The sequence below is a fragment of the Hypanus sabinus genome, chromosome 3 (genome assembly GCF_030144855.1).
Source record: "Hypanus sabinus isolate sHypSab1 chromosome 3, sHypSab1.hap1, whole genome shotgun sequence".
Lineage (NCBI taxonomy): Eukaryota > Metazoa > Chordata > Chondrichthyes > Myliobatiformes > Dasyatidae > Hypanus > Hypanus sabinus.
Genome location: NC_082708.1, coordinates 48375789 through 48398724, shown reverse-complemented (window position 1 = coordinate 48398724; position 22936 = coordinate 48375789). Strand labels below are relative to the sequence as shown.

The 22936-nt window shown below is 38.7% G+C and overlaps 1 long non-coding RNA gene across 1 annotated transcript in view; it reads right to left on the bottom strand.

The window, feature by feature from the left end:
* Positions 1-22936, bottom strand: part of LOC132391290 (uncharacterized) — a 131259-nt gene that overhangs the window by 5615 nt on the left and 102708 nt on the right. Inside the window, exon 3 of the long non-coding RNA XR_009511158.1 lies at positions 207-305. This is a non-coding gene — a long non-coding RNA (uncharacterized LOC132391290). The remainder of the gene's footprint in view (positions 1-206; positions 306-22936) is intronic.

Here is a 22936-nt window from a genome sequence, read left to right as displayed (position 1 = left end):
CAGTTGTTTAAAAGGTATGTATTAAATGAGCTCACCCAAAGCAGATCTGACATAGATAAATTGGAAAATATATGGGATATTAATTTGTTATCCACCAAAAGAAGAAGCCATCCCAAGGAAAAAAAATCCGCAGAGATTTATACCTCCCATCTCTTGCAAAGAAAAAGCAAATTAAACTTCGAGATTCTATCAAAGTTACAGCTTACCTTGTACGTTCTGGAGCGTAATATTTCTAAAGCTGCAGTAATTCAGCAATCATCCCAATACTGACACGACACTGCTACAACATTCCAAAAATAGCAGATCTGGAAGAGACATAACAAAGTTCGGAAGAAGTACAAGTACAAATATATAGAATATAAACATTTTTCATGGTGGCATCAGGGAAAAAAATCTAAATTCACATGAATTGAAAATTTGAGAGTTCCAGAATACCATTAGAAAGTTTGTCACATTTTTATTAGGTGCTGTATTTTTTTTTCTGTTCCTCTGGTGCTTGTAATAGTCCTTTTTGATTAAGGACCTTAATTTCTTATACTTGGTTATTTTCAGCTTTCTAAGTGATTAATTCACCAGTCACATTACATAAGCATTACCAATTACACACATTGCATCGTGTTATAGTTCTCTGCATAGTTCTTAGTCATGTTTACCAGCTCAGAAAAAAAAGAAACTATGAGAATTCCATTATAACTTAAACATAACTTTCTATGGAGTAAAAAAAAATGCCCATTAAAAGTACAAGTAAAATACATTAATTCAACAGGGAAAATACTGGGTTGGGAAAGGTTTGAAGTGAAATTAATTAACCTATTAATACTTTGGGCTACTCCACGACATTAGTGATATCAATGACTCTTTATTGAAATGTAATTTTGCCATTAAGTTTGATCCCATGAATGACTGCAGGCCACAACAATAATGTTGGATTGAGTGGTGATGGAAACAGCCCCTTCCCCATCCTATCATTACCGCTTCATAAAAAGTATATTCCCAAGTTACAATCAGGTGGACAAAAAGCAACAGCATAAAGTAATAGTTTATAATGATGACACCAGAGGCTGGAGATGCTAGAATCTGGAGCAGAAGTATACTGGAAGAACTAATGGATCAAGCATGATGTGTGGAGTCAATGTTTCGGGTCGTCTGAGGAGGGAAGGAGGCCAGAACGCAGGAGTGAGAGGGTGGTGGTGGGTGTAGGTGCAACCAACTGGGGGGAAGATGATGGGCAGTTGAAGCTTGCCAGGGGAAGAGGGAGTGTGTTGAGAAAGAGGCTGGTAGGTGATATATGGAAAACGTAAGAAGAAAGCCTATATTAGGCAGATGGAAGGAACCAGACAAGGACTGACGATGACACAAAAAAGATTGCAGATGCTGGGAAACAAGAAGAGCTTAGGAAGAGGGAAAGCCTGATGGTAGAACCAAGAGGGGAAGGGAATAGGAAAGGTGAAGCAAGGGAGGAAGCCAGGTGGATTGACATGTGGGTGGAGGGCAGATGGAACCACATGGGGGTGGTTGATAAGTCAGGGTAAAGAAGTTGGGGGGGGGGGAGGTAGGATGATAGAAAAGGTGAACAAAGGGAGAGAGATCCTGGATGGACTAGTGGCAGTGGGAGAGGAACACAGAGAGTGGGTATTCAATTTGATATAATTGAATTTTCTAGTTTCAGGTAACTCACTTCCCCTGTCCGGGATCTCTCTCCCTTTGTCCAACTTTGCTATCACTACACCCCCACCCCCCCATTATATGGACTCATCCCCTCGATTAAAATTCCCATCATCTTTCCCTTGTCCTGTTCCATTTATCACTTATCAGGCTCTGTTTTCCCTCTTCCACACCCCTCTCCTATCCACATCTATCTCTCTAAATTTTGTTTTTTCTTCTTGTGTTTCAACCAATCAGCTACCAACCTCCAACTTAGCTCTCCACTCCTTTGCTCACCCTTCTGGCCATCGTCAGGTTTCACCTTCCTCCGACTGGCCCCTGTCTCCCAACTCCCTCTCACTTGTACATTGCCTGTCTTCCCTCTACGATCTCAACAAAGATCCAGTGTCCTGCCACTCGTGCTGCTCGACCCACTGAGTTCTTCCATTGGTTCATCTTTTGCTTATAATAGCTTAATAAGAGCTTCTGAGTAAACTGCTTGACTACAAAGATACATCAAAGTTACAAGATACAGTATCAAGGAATTTTTGCTGCAAATTTACTTCTTTGAAATATAGTTTTCAAAAGGTGGTTCCTCAGAAAGACGGCATCCATCATTAAGGACCCCCCCCCCATCACTTTACTACCATCGGGGGGGGGTGCAGGGGAGGTACAGGAGCCCGAAGGCACACTCTCAATGTTTTAGAAACAGCTTTTTCCCCTCCACCATCAGATTTCTGAATGGGCAATGAACCCATGAACACTGCCTCACCGTCTTAGCTCTCTATTTCGCATTACTCATGTAGTTTATATTTTATTATATATATTTCTTATTGTAATTTAGAGTTTATTTTATGTAGTGTACTGCTGCCACAAAACAAATGTCATGATATTAAACCCAATTCTGATTCATACAACTGAAAGCCAGTATTAATGAATATTTAATTAATACATTTGTACCTCCTTTCTGCATAGAGGAATACTAGGAGTAAAAAAAAACCTTGATGAACTACTCCAGGTAGAGGTGAACTGGAAGTCTTGAAGTATGAAGGTAAAGCACCTTCCCACTCCTGACCCCTCATTGAAAAATGATCATCAGCTCAAGTAGAAATCAGAAGCAATTGCATCAGATCCTGCAAAAGCAGTGCACCAAGAAAACTACAAGAAAGCTGGCAATAAAGCACCCCAACAAGAAGGTACAAATTCAGAAATCTCTTTACTCCTCCAACACTAGCTAGACGCAGTCCCATGCCAAAAGAAATCTATATCCTTGTACAGGATTATAACAAAGTTTTAAATTGAGTGGTGGGATCAATGTAAAAGGTCTCAGCTGCCCGGCAAATGATTTGCAGCTCTGCCCTTGGAGCCAACACAGGTTTGGACCGTACTCTTCCTGTAATGGCAGCCGATCCAATTTTTTTCCTTCCGCAGTCAAACGAAAAGTACCTACCACATTTCATTAGTAAGAAATAGAGACCTAAATATTGATCTCACAGTACAGCAAAAGAATTGAGTTAAATCTTAACCTTTTAATAATAATAATCCTGTTAGAAATTTCTATTGATTGAAGCTTGACTGCTATTGTAGAAGGAGAATTCTCACATTATGTGTCCAATTGCAGTGAAGCGATGCTGGAATTTCTGAAGGACTGGTACCAATCCATTTTCAATGTACCTACAATTATGGAACACATTCTTCATGCTGTCAATACAATTATAAGGGACTCTGTGATGGAGAATGGATGATATGGTTTATTCTCTTTTATTATTATTATCATTTAAGCATTTATAAACAGCTATATTTTAACTTAAATTTGCACTAGTTTTGATAGGTGGATGTAAAAGCAGTGAACTGTGTGTTCAGAAAAGTGTAGTGGGTGAATTCTCAACAATCCCAGTTTGTATCCAAACTGAAACCTTTTTATTTATTTCCAATAAAGTGAAAAACTGGTGGATGTTAAATAATGATTACCATTCAGGTGCAAAACCATGATGAAAGGTCATTAAGCTGAAATGCTAACTTTGATTTGTAGGTTCCATTTGCACTTAATGAGGTAATTTATTTTTATTCTGAGGAATCACAAATAATTCCAAAACCTTATTTTGGAACATAATTAGTTTAATAAAATTAATGCAAATAAGAAGGTAAGTTTTTATTTATATAGAACCTTACATGATTTCAGAACATCTTTAGAGTAAAATAATTACTTGTACAGCACAGTAACTGCTATAATGAATAAATGAGAGTAGTTAGTTTATTTACAGCAACCTCAGACAATTAGAAATTTAAAAAGACCAGCATATATAAGGTATTAGCATAGGTAGCATACTAGCTGTTGACTGAGAATAAATGTTGGAAAAACTTTCCCATTGTGCTCAGAACAGAGGCTTGGGATCTTGAAAGGATACAAATGAAACTGCAGCAATGCCTCCTTGGTAAGCTCACTGTAAGCCAATCAAAGGACAGAAAGTCCCCACCGAAAAATGTCAAGGAGATGTAATGTTTGACAGGAAATCAAAGTAATGAAGTATAAGAAGTCCTAAACAAAGTGCCCAAGAGGTGAAATCAGAAGCAACACTCTGACCTATTTAATTAGGGTGAGAATTAGAGCCGCATGAATTACACTAGATATCAAAGACATCCATCAGACTGGAGAACTATTTAATGCAAAGAATGCTACTGTAGTGAAGGAGATTATTAAAATGCGTAATTAAATCAAGTAATATTATTCATATCCAGTGCACATTTGAATAAGACTCCAGGTTATTAAATTGAAAAAAATTCCAAAAAACATATGTAAGATTTTAGTACAGCATTATATACTCATGAATATTTGGATATTAGGTGATGTCTTTCATTTCCTTAGGTGCATTCCCAAAGTGCATTATGAGCAATAAATTACTATAAAAGCATTATCACTGATATAATAGAGGGAATATGATAGTCAATCTGCACACAACTATCTCTCACAAACAGCAATATGATAATGACCAGATAATCTGTTCAGACATGTTGATTTGGAATACCTCCTCAGCTTTTCTTCAAAATGATGAAAACAGGGTTTAGTTTAAGGTTGTATTCAAAAAGGAGAACCTCTGACAATTTAGGAGCCCCTCAATATAGCATTGTGGCTAAGTCTCTGGAGTGGGACTTGTTCCCATAACCAGTGGGCATGTTACTGCTTGAGCCATAGGAATTAATTAGAAGTGGACACTTTCAAATAAAGAAAATTACTTCATCTGGTGAATGTGCAATCTGCAGGGTTATTAAAGAAAGTGTGTGCTTTATGCCTTATGAAATAATTGTCAGGAAACAGACAAAATTAAAATAGCCATTTTTTCTCTCTGAGAGGGTAATTTGTATAAATCATCTAATACCCATTTTGCTGCCAATTATACATCCTACCTGTTTTTCACTTTCATTAATTTCTATTACAATGAACAACAAGATTTTGCTCCCTGAATACTTTTGGGTGTATCTTATGGATTTTGGGCTGCTGATCATGAAAATCATCATGAAATTCCCCCATCATGCACCACTTTTTGAAATCGCTTATATTTGTTATTTCAATTCATAATTCAAGTCGGAATAACTGATCTCAAGATTAAGGAAGGCATTTTTGTTGGTCCACCAATCAAACAGGTCATCAACGACAGGAACTTTGAAGAAATTCTAGTGGGACCGGAGAAAATTGCATGGAAGGCATTCAATGATGTTGTTGAAACTTTTCTTGGCAACGATAAAGCACCAAACTATGTGCAGCTGGTTGACAACATGCTACAAGCATTTTTTAAAAAACCATGAAGTGCAACATGTCAGTAAAGATTCATTTTCTGCATTCTCATTCAGACTTCTTCATTGCAAACCTTGGCTCAGTCAGCAACGAGCATGGTGAAAGGTTTCACCAGGACATTGTGGTCATGGGAAAACGGTATCAGGGCAACTGGAATCCATCAATGCTGGTGAATTATTGTTGGACACTTAAGCAAGAAGCCTCAGACACAGAGTGCAAGTGAAAATCATCAACAAAACATCATTAGCTGAGTTGAACTATTGCAAAGTATCAGCACCATTATGCAATTAAATGCATTATATTCAATAAAAGTTAATTTCTTGTTTCTCCAACTTCCTACATGATACAAGCAGTCGGAAATCATACTTGTGTTCAGCTTCAAGTAGTCTATCATAAACAAAAACATTTCTGAGGAAGCAACAATTTTGAAAAACAATTGTGAAACCCAAATTGACTCTACTTTGAAAAGAAATATTGAAGAATTGAGTTCACTTTAAGCCAAACTGTGTGACTGCATTGGAACATAGGAAGCAAAAGCAGGAGTAGGCTATGCAGGTCCTCAAGTCTTGTTAACCATTCATGGCTGATCTTATCCTGGCCCTAACTCCACTGTCTCTGCATGAGCTCCCTCTTCCTCTCAACGTGGCACCAGTTGCAGCTTTGACTGCCATCCCACTCGTAGTAAACCATCTATGAGTGTGTTGATAACGATGGTTCTTAATTTATAGGCCACATGGTCATTCAATGAAATCAATGAGATTACGTGCTCTGCCCCCTCCAGCACCAGGGTTATCATAGAAGAGACAGTATCTATGGAGCAACAGGAGTCTGTGTAAGGATAATAGATCCTTCATGAATGTGCAGCATTATTGATTGCACCAGCATTGACTCCTGTGGTAGCTATGAAGGTTCTGGAAAAGGATGCCCTGAATATCCTGCCAGCTGCTATGATAGGCAGCCTGATATGTGGGCCTCTGCACAGTACCTCGAAAGCAAAAGCTATTCAATAATATTTTGCTTGACTTCCAGACCTACATTGTCAAGTTTGGCTGCTGATTTCTATGAGGTACAAGGGAGCAAATGCTGAGGAGTTCTACAATCAGTTTCATTCCTCTTTTATTTTTTTTAATTTTTTATTTAGAGATACAGCATGGTAACGACAAGGCCGCACCACCCTATTACACCATGTGACTAATGAACCTACTAACCCATACATCTTTGGAAAATGGGAGGAAACCAGAGCACCAGGAGGAAACTCACGTGGCCACGAGAAGAATGCACAAACTCCCTACAGACCTCAGCGAGACTGAACACACACAATTAACCTTTTGAAGCATACATTTCACTTGTTGTCTGGACAAGACTCTTCACTACAACGTGGGTGACATTATATTGCAGTAAATCCTCGATATCCATGAATAATATTGGAATACTGATTTCCTGCGGATAACAGAACTGTAGTAATCACAAAGGTCCTACCCTTTGTACCTAATATACCTCCTAAATAAACATAAATACACCTTAAAATGTTCTAAAATATTAACATGTGTTAATAAACTCATTAAAATATTTAAACATTTAAGAGGAGGTAATATTAACTAAAATACTACTTCCATTGAAACTTTCAAACAGTGATCTGTTCTGAAATCATACTGTGCAGCCTTGTAAACAAAAGCCACTTTTATTAGAGCAGAGCATGGCAGCAAACTATTTGATATGTGTGGTCTGCAAACTGATCAGATTTATATAGACAATGGCTGGTCTCTCAATGTCTTTACATTTATTAGAAAACTCAAAGTAAGGCCTGAAACTGAGCTCCTTAAATGTGCAGACAGCAAATCAACACAAAGCAATACTCCAGGTGTGGCCCCAACATCTGTACAATTGTAATAATACTTCATTACTTAAAAAACACCAACTCCCTTGCTACACAGGCCAATACGCTATTTGTCTTCTAACTGCATGCTGCAGCTGCTGACTAATTATTTTGTGATTCATGCACAAGAACACGTACATTCCTCCGCACTTCATTTTCCCCTTTGAGATAATCATGTCTTTTGATTCCTCTTCGCAGAGTGCATGATCTCACATTTTCCCACATCAAACTACATATACCCACTCATTCTTTTATCTATATCCTGTTGCAAAGTCCATTTTTCCTGATCATAAGTGCCATCTCAACTATTTTAATGTGATGAGCAAAGTTTAATGTCTATCCTCTGTTTCCTTCTCCTGCTTATTATCATAAATAGTAAATAATTGACCTAGAACTCATCGTTGGCTTACAATTTTCCAGCCTAACAAAGCACCATTTACTCTCACTCTCTATCTTCTATTTGAAAACTATTCTTAAGTCCACGATAACTCACAGACACCAATACTATTAACTTTTATCTCATATACCAGCCTTTCATGTGATACCTTGTCAAATGCCTTTTAAAAATCTAAATACACTGCATCTGCAAATCCATGCCCCCCCCCCCACCAATTGTCAGGCATGCTAGGGAATTTTGAATTTCTGTGCACTATTAATCAAGCCCCTTTGCTCCATCTACCACAACAGATGAGACTCCCTGGTGGCCATCCATTTTCATTCTACTTCCCATTCTGACATGTCGGCCCATGGCCTCCATGATGAGCCCACTTTCAGGTTGGAGGAGCAACACCTCTTCTTCAGAAGCTAGCAGATATGGGTGGAAAGGGTAAAGGGCTGAAGAAGAAGGAATCTGATAGGAGAGGACAACGGATCATGGGAGAAAGAGAAGGAGGAGGGGCAGCAGAGGGAGGTGAGAAGAGTGATGGCATGAACATTGATTTCTCTAACTTCTGGTCATTTCTCCCTCCTCCCCTTGTCTCTTTTTACATCCCCATTCTGTCTCCCTCTTACTCCTTTCAGTCTTCTCACCTGCCCATCACCTTCCTCTGGTGCCCCTCCTCCTTCCCTTCCTCCCATGATCCACTATCCTCTCCTATCAGATTCCTTCTTCTCCAGCCCTTTATCCTTTCCACCTATCACCTCCAGCTTCTCAATTCAAACCCGTCCCCCACCCACCCACCTTCCCTCTCATCAGGCTTCACCTATCACCTGCCAGCTTGTGCTTCTTCCCTTCCCCCACCTTATTTTGGCTTCTTGCCCCTTCCTTTCCAGTTCTGATGGAGGATCTCAGCCTGAAACATCAGCTGTATTCCCCTCCAAATATTACCACTCGACCTGCTGAGTTCTTGCAGCATTTTGTGTGTATAACTTTCAATCTTCTTGGATAAGCAGGACCAAAGAAATCAATGGTTCGTTTTATTATCCAAGTACGTATGTAGAAAACAACTCTGAAATCTGATAGCCGTAAAACACAGAAAGCCATTTAAGTAGTTGAAAGAAAGACATCAATCAAGAAACGAAAGACTGAATGCCATCTGTCATCTGTGAATGTCTCCACAGAGGATAATGCACAGATCACCCTCTGGCCCACTGAGTCTCTCCACCATTTTGTTTCTTCCTTCAGAGCAATTAACTTTTGTGTTTTCTGTGGCTAAGCCACAATGGAAGTTTTTCCTCTGGTCTTCTGCTTTCTGAGTCATTCAGTCACTCTGGGTTTATGTTTCTTCACCAGTCCTGGATGAATCTCCAAATAATAAATAAATTTACTAGGAGAAGGAAAACTCTGATTTTAAACCTCCGCTGCCTTGCGGCCATACCCACCCATGGGAAAGGCTTTGAGAGTAAACCACAAGGAAGAAATCCGGAGCTGGGGTCCCTAAGGCAGTTTGCTGATGCTTACAACTTCACTCTGGCAACTTCTGTGATAATACTGGTGCCAAGCTGTATCAGCTCTTGCCCTTCCCTTGGACTACATCAGTGACATGGAGAGGGGAACCTGTAACTTGGGCAACAGCCAAATCTTCCCACCCAGGGTTGCACCCTGTAGATTACACAGCCCACCAGAGGCACAAACCCATGACCCCCTGGGATCAATGCTGCCTACTGCTACCAATGCAAAGCCTCAGAGGCTATGGTGAGGTGAGCAGTACTTTGCAGCCAATGCCTTCATAGATAAGAAAAGGTGCTATAATATATTACCCTCCCCTGCAACTGATTCCCCAGGGCTCCACTCCTGCTCGCCTCCTGCAGTGAGGTGCAGGCCAATGAACACTTCAAATAAGTTCATTTTGTCACATTCCTTCCCCCACACACTCTGGCTTCCAAGTAATCACACCGCCCATTTGCCCACAAAGTTCTAATTTTATCAAAAGGAAAGCAACATTAAAAATATATGGTATAATGAATTTGAGAAAATGGTACACAAGAAATAAAATAATAAGAAAATAGGGGAAAAGACAATGTAAGACTCCAAGATGATCCCTAAAATAAGATAGATACAGCTAGTATGAAATCTTCAACCTTTTATATTTACAACCCATGCAACTGATAGTAGAAACATGAAAATTTAAGTAAAAAATCAATCACGCTCAATAATTTTCTTCATAATTAAATATTGTTTTCTGACAAGCAATATATCAAGACATACTTAAAATCTTCGAAAATAATTGTGAGAATATACACATATTATAAATACACACCAGTCATTGCCTCATACTGCTGTGGCAGTAGAAATAAAAGAGAGAAAGGCTTTAAAAACAAATGCCTTTCAAGCAGGATTACACAATTGCTACTTAATTTGATCCCGCACAATTGCAAAATAGCTCCCGAGGGATCCACAATAACATAACTTCGATTAAAAAAATATATATTAAGTGTGCTGAGGCCTCATTTGGCCAAAAAATGATGATTGCCGAGCTTTCCCGTCATTAGCAATGATTTTTAATCTAATGCTTTTTATAATAAATCTGTAATTAAAGGAGCACTTCTGCACTATGTTTCTGTCATGTTAATTTACTCTGAGCTTTGTATTGAAATGCAGGTCAGAGCAGATATTTTCTACTTGGCAGGGCTCAACCGGCTCCTGTATTAAGGGATTGTTGCTGGCTGCATAACTGTCAGCAGGCATTCTGTGAGAGTTGTCAAGAAAGATCAATACACTTGTATAATTATACATCACTGAGCCCCAATTTGGGGCATAAAATAGGGGCAAAGAGGCTAAATTTTGCAGTGGTCTGAATCCTGCCCATCTTCTTTCCTGAATTTCTTTCGCTCCCATTTATCAGTCCCCCTTTTGACAAAACTCACTGTTAGATTTTTTTACAAACACAGTTAGCTTAATGCTATTACAGCACCAGCAAGCTGGGTATAATTCTGCTGCTCTCTTTAGGGACTTTGTATGTTCTCTCCATGACCGCATGGGTCTCCTTTGGATGCACTGGTTTCCCCCCCACGTCCCAAAGACATATGGGCTAGTAAGATAATTATATGGTGTGTAATTGGCCGGCGTGGGTTCATTGGACTTGTTTTGTGCTGTAACTCCAAATTAAAGCGGAACAGCAAGAGGAGCAGCATTAATCAACTAACTCATCAATGATTGCTTTCCTTCCCCTGTCAGCCTCTTGCTTATTCTTTCTCTAGTCTCTGGAGAGTAGGAAGGTAAACGAACCCAAAAGACAACAAAGTGACTTTATTCATGTAAGCCACTGTCCAGCATCTAGTCCTATGAAATAACTTTTAAAGGGGTCATAATACCAAAATAACAATTACAGATATAAAGCATTTGTTACATTCCTCCTTGACCTAGGGCTGCTCTATCCCTATATGCGTTAATCTGGTGCAAAGTCCTTGAGCTACTTGGTCTATAGCTGTCTTCCTCAATCTGGTCCAAGTGGATCGGTTTTTCCAGTGCCTGGTGCCAAGTTGTGGGTATTTGCAATGCGGGGTGAATGATGCTCCTCTGCTCCTTAGTGAGATGGAGCTTATTTCTCCAATAAAGAACCACCTCCTGTAACCTCTCATGGCATTGTGTTGTGAGACACCAATGTCTTCTGCCACTTCTAATGCCAGCCTGATGAGGGCTTTACCTTCACTTAGTGTTGGAATGTCTTTGGACCCGCCTTCTTCGGACTGTTTTGGCTGCGCATGTGAACATGTGAATAGCCTTTCCAATAATCTACCTAGTCTTTGCACAGGACTACACATCAATCTTTGGACGGAACCATATAAGAATGCTGACAGTATTCCTCATGTTCTATGTCCTTTTGTTACTCTTCAGAAGGGAAAATTATCTTGTCTGGTGATCAAAACCATGTGGCCGCTTACTGGTTAGATTACGGACCAACAGTGAATGCTCTGGACCATCAATCCAGAGTCTCAGGTTTAATACCCTACACCTAATGCAGTCATGGAATCTATGTTCAAGTAAATAATTACAATGAAAATATAATTCAAATATTAATCCTGAAAATATTAACTATGAAAGTACTGGATGATTTCAAAAACACATCCAGTGCACTTACATCCTTCACTGAAGCAATGTGATCTATCTATAACTCTAAACCCACCAAAATGGAAGATTTTCACTGCATCATTACTTCAGGATGATTAACCAGTGGCGATATCTATTTTCAGCAACGTCGGTATTCCATGTGCAAACCAAAAAAAAACATAATTGAATATCACTGAATAATTGTTTTCTAATGCCTATTTCCCTGAAATTTGAGCAGTAATTAATTATTACCAGATATAATTTCCTCCCAGTATGAAACAAATTGCTGCTGCCTTATGTACAGATTCTGTCTGGGACTTGTGAGTTTGCAATTTCCAATGGATAGTTTCATTCTGGGGCTGCCTAGATCTTTTTGCTGTTAGTGTCTCCTTTTCCTTTTCCAATATTTTTACTAGTTTCTACATAGAAGAATACAGAATACAAGAAAGTGTATATAAAAGGTCAAAAAAGATTTTTAAAAACTACCAATTACATTATATCTGTTCATAATAACAATCACATTACCCCATATTCATATAAGTTAATCAATAGTTATATTGAACTATACTAATTTATTACAAAATAAAAGAATCTAACCCCTACCAAGACTGAAGATGTTCAATAAGGAGAAAAGAAGGTAAAATACCTTCTCATATAATAAAAATTAATAATAGCCAGCATCTGAGTTTAAACAACGAATTGAAGGTTTTGAAGGTCCCCACAATGTTTGAAAGTCTTAATGAGATTCAGAAATTGAACAACGAATCTTCTCTAAATCTAAACATGACATAACGTTGAGCACGAGAAGGAGGAAAATCATCTTTCCATTTAAACAAAAGTGTCCTCCTAGCTATAAGAGAGCTAAAGGCCAAAATATGTAAATCAGATGCTTTCAGCTTAATATCTTGTCCTGCAACAATATCAAATAGGGCCATCAGAGGGCTAGGCTTAAAATTGGCTTTAAAGAGTAAGGAAAAAGTTTGAAAACCTTCCTTCCAATATTTTTTCAAGTCCCAAGCATATGAATTAACGAAGCTTCTCCATTATTACATCTGTTACAGTAGGGAGATATATCCAAATAAAAACGAGATAGCTTATCCTTAATCATATGAGCTCTATGTACCACCTTAAATTGTATGAGGGAATGACGAGCACATAGCGATGAATTATTAACCAGTTTAAAAATTTCATTCACAGTTTCTTCAGATATTGACGTCTGTAAATCTTGTTCCCAGAGATTCTTAATTTTGTCTAAAGCAGTGGTTCCCAAACTTTTTTTGGCCATGCTCCACCTAATCACCTCTAAAATCCTGATGCCCCCTATGGTGATATATAATTCTTATTATTCAAAAAGTGAACTCCTTTTCACCTGGAGGAAACCTAAAAGACCATTAACTTGGTTTAAACAAGCTTCCAAAGAACATAGCATTCATGAAAGAGAAAAATAAAAGAACCAAAGGACTGTTAAAGTTCTGAGGAAGAAATTACTAAGAAATTGTAAAAAAAAGAACATTAAGTGATATTAAAATAATAATAATAATAAATAAATAAAACAATGCCGATTCGTTTCTACAGCATACAAAGACAGATACACCATTTAAAAGAGATGACGCAATGTACACACCTTCACACCACCAAGAACCGAAAGCTACTGCAAAAAGCAGCATTGGCGTGACCTCGTACGAGTTTCTTACATGTTTGGACTTGTTCATTTGTTCCTTCCTACATCAGTCAATTCATTAATTTAATTATGAAAGCCATTTGATGGTTGTAATGATGGTGATACACTACATATACAGTACATACGCAATTACACATGTACATACACACAAGTATTTTTATGTATGCATACTGTATATACACATATGTATTAACTCGCACACACACTCATACTCACACAGACTTACTAGAAAAAATTCACTGTTAATAACTCATTCTCAAATTGCCCCCCTTAAAAATCAAATTACCCCCCTGTGGGGCGTATGCCCCACGTTGGGAACCACTGGTCTAAAGGAACATTCCTCGTCTCCAGTAACATACCGTAAATATTAGATATTGAACCATTATGAAAAGGTGTCAAACTAAAAATTATGTCTAGTAAGTTCCTATCTGAGCTTATAGGTAATGTACATAATTGAGATCTTAAAAAGTCTCTGATTTGTAAATATCTAAAAAAGTGAATTTTGAGTAAACTATATTTAGCTGACAATTGCTCAAATGAGAAAAGGTTTCCTCCAACAAACAGATCCCAAATAGAATTCTGTAAAGGTACCATTTATTTCAGAGTGATCAGTTGTCCTATCACCATTAGTTTTGCAAATTTCTTTAATTTGTCATTTTCTACATAAGTTTTTAATTGGTTGGCCAATACTTTGCCTGATTTATCTCTGTCAGTGTAAAATTGAGTTTTGGCTTTAAGAAGTTGAGTTTCAATTGGATATGTTAACAGAAGATCATATTTAGTTTTAACTTCAACACGTCTTTTACATAAAACAGGATCTGGAGCTATAGCACATTTTTGATCTAATTGTTTCAGTTGATTAACTAATTCAATTCTTTCTTTATTAGCTTTATTTTTAACACTCGCAGTATAAGAAATAATTTGTCCTCTAATATGGGCCTTGAAAGTATCCCATAGATTAAGATTAGAAGTCTCTTCCTTTTTATTCTCTTCAAAAAACAAAATAATATGCCTCTCTAGAAATTTAAAAAATTCCTTATCAGATAACAAAGTTGTATTAAAACGCCAAATTCTGTTTGTTTAAGGAAGACCAGGGAGATTTAAAGATAGAAATACAGGAGCATGATCTGAAATAGCAATCTCTTTATATTCACAGCAACAAGCTGATGAAATCATTTGACCATCCATAAAAATATAATCAATCCTGGAATATGCATGATGAACATGGGAAAAAATGTGTACCCCCATCTAAAGGACATAAGAAATGCCAAACATCAACAATACCACATTTCAATAAAAAAATGAATAAACAAAGCTGATTTATTAAGAGACACTGGTTTAGAAGATGATCGGTCTAAAATCAGGTCTAGCCAGCAGCTAAAATCTCCTCCCATCACCAAAGAACAAAGACTCAGATCCAGTAGGAATGAAAAAAACGCTCAAAGAATCCTGGATCATTTACATTGGGGGCATACACATTGGCAAATACTATTAATTTGTTATCTAGTTTCCCTGAAACTATAACAAAATGTCCATTAGTATCAGACTCTACTTTATGTTGGACAAAGGAAAGTGTATTATCTATAATAATCAGAACTCCTCTAGATTTGGCCTGAAAAGACAAATGAAAACAAAGTCCACTCCAACGGCTAAAAAAACATAGATTATCACATTTGCGTATGTGAGTTTCTTGTAAAAAAATAACAGGGACCTTAAATTTCCTAAAATAAGCAAAAATCTTATTACTTTTGACAGGGTGATTTAACCCTTTTACGTTAAAACTGAGTAGATTAATAGTTAGGTCCATTTTTAGAATAATTTAAAGGAAGGGTTAAAATGTAAGTTAAAACCAATCCATTAACCTTGAGAAATGGTAACCAAGCAACAAGTTAGCTAAAAAAAAATTCAAAAACAGCTTCTGAGAGGAAAATACCATCCCCCGCCCACCTCCCAAAGAAAGAAAACTGACCGATAGAAAGCCGGCATCTACAACTATGGACAACCCCCCAAAAAACCTGGTGATCGCTCCAATTAGTTTCAGGTTGTTTATATTCCAACCTAGACTAAACAATATCCAAACAAGAAATTCAATTCTCGTATATCAAAAATTCACTATTAACAAATACAAAAGGAAATTAGCTACGAAGGTTTACCAAAAGTAAATGATACCATTATTCATACAGAAAGACATTAAACATTCAATCTTATATCTTCATGAAAAAACAGACTAAGCAGCTAGCTTTCAAATTTAAAAAAATCTTTATGCTTCAGCATTCAAACGAAACCATTCAAAGGGTCCATCTTTAATGAGATTCTTAGTCAAAATAGGTAGCCAAGGGACAGGTTAACCCTTGATAGAAAAATTCCAACAAAGCTTGTTTAAACTTAGCACATCCCTCCATAACCTCAAGCAAATAGTCTTCGAGAATCTTAATATTCCACCTTATAACGAATCATGCCCCTTTGACGGGAATTACGAATTAAAAGTTTCTCATTTAATCTTGTGTTTTCATGTAAAGACAAACTAAACAGCTAGCCTTCAGATTTTTAAAACCTTTGTGCTTCAACAGTCGAACAAAACCATTTGAAAGAACCATTTTTAAATGTGATTCTGAGATGAGCTGGATAGCAAAGGGAGGGTTTAAAACCCTTGTTAAAAAACTCAGACATAACTTCTTTGAACTTAGCATGTTCCTGCATAACCTCAGGTGGGTAATCTTCAACAATTCTAATCTTGCCGCCAAGATAATCAATCATGCCTCTTCAACGAGATTCGTGTATTAACAGTTCCTTTGTTTTAAATTCATGAAAACAAATTATTACAGATCTTGGTCTATATCTGTTAGGAGATATAGGGGACAGGGGACACCAGGGGACCTGAACACAGGGGACCTGTGAGCTTGATATATCATAGGCAAAGACTCCAAAATTTCAGGAAATAATTCTTGCAGGAAGTTTTCAAAGAATTCCATAAGATGATTACCTTTGATTAATTCATCAAGACCCAGAACCCGCAGGTTGTTCCTTCTACTTCTATTTTCTATGTTGAAAATCTTCTGTCTTAACTTTTTGTTGGACTTCGATTGCTTTTCACAAAACTTTTGCAGTTTATCCACTTCCGTTTCCAGAGACAACAACATTGCTTCATTATTTTTTATACGTTTTTATACATATCGTGTTCATTAAGAGTTTGCTGAATAGAATCCAATTTACCATCTATTTGATTAAATTCAGAGCTGAATTGTTGAAACTTCTCAGAGGCTTCTCGTATATGACTACAGCAAATCCATAATAGAATCCAAACAGGGGAATCATCCTTTTTAGTACCTTGGCCACCCCTTGATGTAGCCATAATGAAAAAATATCACACTTAAAAAGGAAGTTTCAAAACAGGTTGGAAATAGTAAGAAAATTAGAGTTGGAGCAATGGGAGATTGCTGCTTCTCCATCAGCCACCACCAGGAAATCTCCAGTGTCTCCTACAACATCTAATTAGATTGGCATGTCCCTTATTTCCTCAACCTTTGCTGCATCTAGCTTCAGGCACCCTCCAGTGCTTGTGACCTGTGAAAGGATCTTGCTTCAGTTTCATCTTCAAATTTTATTCATTTGAGTTCAGAAGCACCTCCTTGAATCTGTATATCGAGCCTCTCAGTTTCTGATCATGGTCTAACCCTGCCTCTTCCATCACTTTTCCTTCTCCAAATATGCTATGATTTTAACCTACTGAGGTTTCAAGTGCAGCATCCAATCTTCAGTAAAATGCTTGTATTGCATTGGCATTCTCCTTCCACTGGTACCCACTGAGAAGCACACTGACAAGAGAAACTCTGCAGATGCTGGAAATCCGAGCAACACACACACAATGCTGGAGGAGCTCAGCAGACCAGGCAGCGTCTAGGAAAAGAGTGCAGTCAACGTTTAGGGTCGACACCCTTCAGTTCCAAAATGTCGACTGTACTCTTTTCCTGGATGCTATCTGGCTTGCTCAGTTCCTTCAGCATTTTGTGTGAGAAGTACACTTAAATGAGTTTAATAGGTTTAATCTTCAAAAGCCATTGCCTTAAAAAGGTGGCATCCATCATTAAGGAACCTCAACGACCAGGACGTGCTCTCTTCTTATACTACCATCAGAGGAGAGGTACGGGTCCTAAAGATCACTCACTCAATCTTTTAGAAACCATCAGGTTTCTGAATGGACAATGAATCAACCCATGGACACTACCTTACTATTTTTGCTCTCTTTTTGCCCTCCTTATTTAACTTACTTTACACATATTTCTAATAGTAATTTATAACATTTTTATGTATTGCACTAGTATGTATGTAGGCCTCCGTTAGTCTCAATAAACCATGGATTTGCTCCTTGGAAAGTTCTTTTTATGGAAGACCAGCAGTTGCCCAAGCTGCAAGTCTCCCCTCTCCATGCCACCAATGTTGTCCAAGGGAAGGGCATTAGGATCCATACAGCTTGGCACCGGTGTCGTCACAGAGCAATGTGTGGTTAAGTGCCTTGCTCAAACTAGCGACCTTCAGATCACTAGGCGAACACCTTAACCACTTGGCCACGCACCAACTCACCACACTGTACAGCTGCAGCAAAACAACAAATGTCATGACGTGTAATTCAGTGATATTAAACCTGATTCTAATTCTGTGAATTTCACGTCAGCTCACAACTAAGGCCAGTACCTCGTCTTTGTATCAAGAATTCTTATGGATAAGTGGTATTTATTTTCTTGTAAAGTGAAACTAGAAAATAAATACTTATTTGCATATATTATCTGTGCTTCACTGAATTGATCTTGCCGTGTTCCACAAATGGTGAGACTTCCAGTGAAAAGGGCCTATAAATCAAAATGCAAACTAATTCTTCTCATTTAGATGATATTTGCTATCTAGTTTTCTTGTTCAGTGAAACCAGAAAGCAAATATGTAAATAAATCACAGATCAAGAAAATTAGAAGACAAAACCATCTCATCCTGAATGAGGGAAGACATCAGTTTAAGCAGATTTATTTGTTTCCTTGTGTATCCGCTCAGATTAATCACACAGTTTACAGTCTCACAGCACATGTCCATGATTAATTCAATTTGGTAGAGATCCAGATTAGGGTCTGATTTCCCATTTCACTAGCACTTCAGATAGTGTGGCTCACTGTACACTTCATTCTTTCTCTGAGATGCAGCCAACAGACATGACTTTAAATTATTAATGAAGTTCCTTTGTTTGTGAAAGAGCTTACAGTGTCAGTCAGCAACCTTACAGTTTTGTCTCTTTCTAACTCTGTCGTTCAGGAATTTCCACCACCACCCTGTTGCAACATCAGCCAGCTGTTAGTCACCAGGAACATGGAAGCACCACATATATTAAACTTCCGGTAATATGGCAGCGCATTTAGACACTGCGGCCACTCTGGGTGGAGCCAAAGGTATACTTGTTTGTTCTGTATGTCTTTTTATACAATTGCAAGTCCTATCTTAGCTGGATACTAAGAACATCAAGTTGGTTGGTTGGTATCCGTCTATCTCGAAGGACAATGGGTGGTGACAATCGTCATTACAAGCCTGGGCGGAAGGTACGGAAATCCTGAAAGGCCCAGTTGTCAAGATCCCCCTCTTGGCCTCGCCTTCATAGTCCAAAGGAAAGCTTATGAAGCAATACATTTGGCACCAGGAGCTGCCTGAAGGATGTTCAATGACATCCAGCCACCTTAGGGGCTCCACTCTGGATTTGCTGTCTGGGTTTACTCCTGTACCCTTCATTTCTCCCAAGGCTGCCCACAAGGCAGTGGGCTACTTACCCATAGCTGAGGATCAGATTCACGAGTACCAGGGCATGACCACACACTGGTGGGCCTGCGTGCTACGTGTGCAAGGGCCAGACCTCCACCCCATCCTCTGCAGTTCAGCCTGAGTCTGAAAGGAGTTCCGTTTCCGTGTGTCGCCAGCAAGGAGGCACTACATGAGGCTTGCTGTTGGAGAGGTTGTGTACTGGCAGGGAGAGACTTACACAACAAAATTGAACAAGCTGTAAGATGGCCTTCCGGTCCATAACATTTAATTATCAGAGATCATTACGATACAGAAATTGGCCATGCTGGCTGTTTGTAGAATGATAACATTCCTCTGTTCTTTCCCTGCAGTTTTGCTAATTATTTTCCTTCAATTCCTTTAACAGCCCTGATTGACTCTACTTTCACCACCCTTGCAGAACCCTTGCAGGTAAGTTTCTTTACCCATCACACTGAATGTTGACAGACAACTACAGATGTTGGAAGCCACGGCAAACCTAAACTGCTGGAAGAACTCAGTGGATCAAACAGCACCTGTGAAGCCAAGAGAAGGTTTTGGCTTGAAACCCTCCATCAGTAATGAATTTCTGCCTGGTTCAAACCTCTTACTAATAGGTCATAAGACCATAGGGCATTATTAGGCCACTTAGTCTGTCAAGTCTGCTCCACCATTCAATTATGGTGGATTTTTTTTCAGCCCTGTTTTTCTATCTTCTTCCTGTAACCCTTAATCACCATACCAATCAAGAACCTATCAATCTCTGACTCAAATATACACATTGACTTGCTCTCCGTTATCCCCTACTGCAACAAATTCCACAGATTCACTACCCTCTAACTGAAAAAAATTCCTCCTCATCCAGTTCAAAAGGGATGTTCCTTCATTCTGGGCTGTGCACTCAGATTCTAGACTCTCCTCCTAATAGAAGCATCCTCCTCATAGCCACTCGAGCCAGGCCTCTCAGTATCTGGTATGTTTCAATGAGATCAACCCTCACCCTTTTAAACTCCATCAAGTGTAGGCCCAAAGTCATCAAACACTCCTCAAATTTTAAGTCTTTCATTCCTGGGATCATTCTTGTGAGCCCCCTCTACACCCTCTCCAGTGCCACATCTTTCCTATGTAGGGACCCAAAATTGCCCATAATATTCCAAGTGTGGTCTGACCAATGCCTTGTAAAAACTCAGCTGTACATTCTTGCTTTTATATTCTAGTCCTCTCGACAAGTTAACATTGCATTTGCTTTCCTTTCTACCAACTCAACCTATAAGTTAAGTGAATTCTGAACCAAGTCCCTTTACACCTCCAATATTGAAATTTCTCCCCATGTAAAATACATGCTATGCATTTATTCTTCCAACCAAATTCTATAACTCCTCTTCCCTTTGCTGTATTCCATCTGACATTTCTTTGCCCATTCTCTTAATCTGTCCCAATACTTCTCCAGCCTCCTTACCTTGGCAACACTATCTGTCCCTCCACCTATCATCTGCTAACTTGGTCACAATGTCATCAGTTCCTTCAAACAAAAAATTCACATATACACTGTGGTCCAAACGCTGACCCCTTGTCACTGGCAGCTATCCTGAAAAGGACACCCAATCTTCTATCCTTTAACACCATGAGCTCCTATCTCATGTGTGGCACCTTGGCAAAGGTCTTCTGATAATCCATGTAAATAATGTCCACTGATCTCCTTTGTTTAACCTGCTTGTTGCCTCCTCAAAGGACTCTAAAAGATTTGCAGGATAAGATCTCCCCTTAATGAAGCCTCTCAGTTTGCACAATCTGAACCTGTCATAGTCTAATAGAACTCTGTCAAACAATTTCTTAGCTTTCTTTGCTGCAAGAACAAACCCATCTTCTCCAATCTAACATGGTAGCTAAACCTAATGTAGTAAAATCAATCCTGTTCACTTTTAGGAAATATTTTCTTCGCACTCTCTCCCTCAGTCTATCACCACCTTCCCAAAACACAATGGCTAGAATTGAACTGTAAATCGCTCTTTATGAAGGTTCACCATAACCTCTGTCTTGCAACACAGTTTTAAATTACTGACACATTGTACCTAAGAGCTGAAATCTTGAGCAGACCAATGGGCACTCCATTAGTTTCACTACAAATTCTCATAAAGTACAGAGTAATCACAAAGAGGAGAAAATCTGCAGACAATGGAAAGCAAAGCAACACACACAAAATGCTAGAGGAACTCAGCAGGCCAAGCAGCATCTATGGAAAAGTGTATACTCGACATTTCAAACTGAGACCCTTCATCAGGACTGGAGAAAAAATGATGAGGAGACCCAGTAATTCTCAATGTGCTCCTAATAGTTTATGCTTTGACACTAGAAATGCCAGCAGAGATAATTCTATACACTAAAAATTGGGAAGACCAAACATGCAGTCTGTGGTTCCATTACAAGCTCTGTCCCTGAGGCACTAACTTCAACCTTCTCCCTGGCAACTGTATAGGATTGAACCAGTTTCAAAACATGACACTGTGCTGAAAATTGTATTTCATAATTCTGCAATTATTAAAACTGACTATTTATGTAACCTGGTAACGTTACAGACATTATCCATGCAGCCTTGCCTCAGCTCATTTATTGTGAAAGCTCTATCCATATTTTTGTTATCTTGACAGTTGACGCAGTCATTTGCTCTCTTAGCTTTCATAAATATGGTCTCTCCAAGTATCGCTCCATTTATCCGACTTTGTACCAATTACTGTTGACCCATCATCCTGTACCTGCTAACTACATTGGCTCTGTCAAACAGAATTTGTTAATTTGTATTCCCATCTCACTGTCTCTCTAATCTCCAGCCGTCTAAAATACTTGAAGTTTGTGTGCTTCTCCAATCCTAATTTTCTGATCATCCACAGATTTAATTGCTCGGGTATTGACATTATCTATTTAGCTTTTGTGGCTCCACAAATTAATATTCCTCCCTAAATCTCTGTAGCTCTCTTCTTTTCTCCTTAAACTGCCTCTTGTTTAGTTTTTTGTTATCTACCCTGCAATTTGAATTGAATTTATTTAAATCTTACATCCATCCCACAATGCGAGGGAGTAAAAATCTTTGTATTATGACTCCATTGCAATGTACAGAAGTTTGAATTTATAAGTCTAACGAGTTGTGGAAAGAAACTTTCTCATAGCCTGTTGGTCCTGGCTTTAATGCTGCGGTACGGTTTGCCAGATGGAAGCAGCTGAAACAGTTTATGGTCGGGGTGACTGGTGTCCCCAATGATCTTCCAGGTCTTCTTTCTGCACCTGCTGCTGTAAACGTCCTCAATGGAGGGAAGTTCACATCCACAGATGCTCTGGGCTGTCCGTACCGCTCTCCACAGTGCCCAGCAATTAAGGTTGGTGTAGTTTCCATATCAGCTGGTTATGCAGCCAGTCAGGATGCTCTCAATGGTGTCGCTGAAGAAGGTCTTGAGAATTTGGAGGCTCATGCCAAACTTCTTCAGTCTTCTGAGGTGGAAGAGACATGTTGTGCTTTTTTTTTTGCCATACAGCCGGTGTATACAGTCCAGGTGAGATCATCGGTGATGTGTATACTGAGGAACTTGAAACTACTTACCCTCTCAACTGCAGACACATTGATATTGATCGGGGCCAGCCTGTCTCTGTTTCTCCTGTAATCCATGA